Raw genomic sequence first — 3010 nt, 5'->3', positions numbered from 1 at the left:
GCCTCGGGGAGGCTTCGCTAGGTGCCGGTGGCGTGCCGAGGGAGCGGGCGGGGGGACCCCGGCGGCAAGAGCGACAGAAAAACTGTCTCCAGCAGTGTGGCAGCAGCTAACCAGTGGCGGAAGCCACCTACCCCGTGGGACAGAACTGCTTTGTCGCTGTCCTCCTAATGTCTCTAAAGACAAACAAAAATAAACAAACAAAAAGCCGACAACCTTTTTGGACCAAAATATAACCAGAAAAATCATTTTCCTGCACTTAAATCATATCTGGTTTAAGCATATAGCAAAAAGAGAATGACCATCGTAATGACAGTATTGCTGAGATCGAGCTTGCTTCTGCCGATCTGATCTTTGGTATACTGCAGTGACTGGGACTTCTTTTGTTTTGAAACATGTTCAAAAGGCCTGTATTGATAAGGGCATGAGAACGGAAACTCTCTCAACTAACGTTTTTTGAAGTAGCCCCTCCTACAAGCGTGAATATTCTAGAGAGGATTTGAGTTATTTCTTCAAGAGCAAAATATAAATGTGCCTCCACTGCATCAGTTAAATCTTACATGAACATGAAAGATATTGTATGAGCAACTTCTTCAATTTTGTATCTGCTTAAATGCAGTTTACCCACCTTGATCTGTTTTGCAATATAACTAATGACTTTTTTAACTAGTAGCAGGATCTCCGTGGTAGGTAAAAACAGTCATAAGTGATCCTTGTCCTTTTCTTTTGTTACTGCTACAGCAAAATCATTCTTGTTGAATCAGACCAGTGCCAAAATGTGGAGCAGTAGGATGAAGCTGAAGTGCTAAACAATAGACTGCAGTGTTCTGTTATTGGATTTCTCTTTTTGTATAGATTCGGACAATGTTTTTCCTGTCATAATCAATTTGGCTCAGATCTTCTCCATTTATTGCTTAGACAAGCATTAAGGTAGACTCATATACTACAGAGAGTGCATATGCTTTGTTTTTAGGCCCAGCTACCCACGAGCATCATATCCGCACTTCAGTTCTCTTCTTCCCTTTTTGAAAAAGAACGGTGGGAGTGATTTAACATCAATTAGAACTGCTTTACTATGAGATTCATCTGCACATAGGTGTGCTGATGGTACACAGGCAGCATACTTCTGGTTACCCTCTCCTCTGCTTATAAATCGCCCACCAGTGGGAGTTTTAGACATGGATCTCACTCCAACTTCCCAGTAGCTTCCTGACCTCCAGTTTCACCTCTCTATCACTATTTTTTCAGCTCATCTGAGTATTTTTAAAGCGATACAACTCATTTGCGCTGCAGATTATGTATATGAAAACATATTCATTGATTATAACTGAACGTTTTGCAAAACTATAGCCTGGTTATATTTCCTTTCTCTTATTTGTTTCTTTCTCCTTTCTTATGGGATGCTCACCACAATGCCATCAGTGTTGTCTAGATTGGGGAATCATAACACTTATCTCCTGTCTTTGGCAAGTATAAGCAGCATTTCTACAGGGCTTTTGACAAAAAGGTAAATTTAAAAGCATAACCAAAAGAAGCGCATGCATGCATTTGCCTTGCTTAAATACTTTGCAAAGAAATGTGCCTTCCATCTGGAATGGTAAACTTGTGAAAGTACTTTACATCCAAAGTCTTTGATTGAACTAAAAAACAAGCAAACAACAAACATCTTTCCCTGAAAAGATGGCCTTTATTCTTTTGACCTCCCTTGCACTGGAAGACATTTATCAGCCATCACATTTAGAAGATCAGTTAGACATCTTGGGCAAAGTTCATGCAATGCACTAGTCGAATGGACCGAGACCTTGAATTTGGCATGAAATTTTGTCAGTGTGCAGAGGAAGGTCAGATTGCTTGCAGCAGCCTGTGTTGCCAAGGCATTCTACAGCATTTAGTATAGATTGAGCTTCAGATTTCCCGCTCGAGTACCTTGCATCACCATGGTTTGGCTGAAAAGTGACTAAGAGCAGATCACTAGCTGTCTGGATGCCATATGGTTGTCTTTCTGTAAATTATGTGGATTACAGGCTGAACTGAGTCTTTTACATGTCAATAATGGAGAATGCACTGTGCAACTGAACTCTTCCCATCAGTACTGATCTGTCTTCTTACTGGGTTTAACTATTCTTTGTTTTGTCTAATCTCTGATGCAACAGTGATGCTGCTTGACGTCTTTTCATGATATTGCCAGCTGAATGGATCAATCATGTAGTAATTGAAAACAGATTATAAAAAGCATTAGAGGAAGAATTGTTTCTTTTTAAAAGTCTGGAAGTGAATTGACCTAGCAGTGGAAATGTTCTTTCCTATCTCTTCTGATGGGACACATTCTCCTCAAAAACAACTCACATTAGGTTAGCTGCTTGTTCAGAAGTTAGGGACTTCTGCTACTTCTCAGGTGAGACATTCAGTAATGCATGGTCATCAGCGTCTAATGCTAAAGAGAAGTCCAGGAGGATAAGAAGGGATGGTTACATTATTTTCAATGATTGATGATACTGATGACAACTCTCCTCATTGTTATAGTTTTACCAACCAACCTCAAGTCTTATCAACCAGCCTCAGTCTCAATACTGACAGGTCACCTCTCTTTGCTAGGTGAGTTGGTTTCCCTTTATCTGGATTCTCTAAGGGTCTATTGGGGATAAGAGGTATGATACTGGCTGTTGAGGAATGATGTAGCCGGGGTTGATCTTGACCATGTCAGTCAAACAATAGTGTACTTAGAGGAGGGTAGGGAGAGGAGATGCCCTATCTGAATGATTCACTGCTATTTTGGTAATACCATGATAGCTGCTGTTTGTCACTCTCTCATGCACCAGCAAGAATTTGGGTAATCAAACAGGGAATGGGTCAAGGCATTGTTAGGTTGTTGAGAACTTGAGTGAATGTGCTGACATTGGGGAGTACTGGTGGACAGATGACAATGTTTGGTCCATGGTTTCCATTAAGGCTCTCTGTCAGCAGTATGGATTGCCTAGCTTTCTGCAAAAGTGTGCCACACTTCAAAAAGAGC

The sequence above is a fragment of the Pygoscelis adeliae genome, unplaced genomic scaffold (assembly GCF_000699105.1).
Source record: "Pygoscelis adeliae isolate BGI_AS28 unplaced genomic scaffold, ASM69910v1 Scaffold174, whole genome shotgun sequence".
In the NCBI taxonomy this organism is placed as follows: Eukaryota; Metazoa; Chordata; class Aves; order Sphenisciformes; family Spheniscidae; genus Pygoscelis; species Pygoscelis adeliae.
This window is presented reverse-complemented; position numbering follows the sequence as displayed.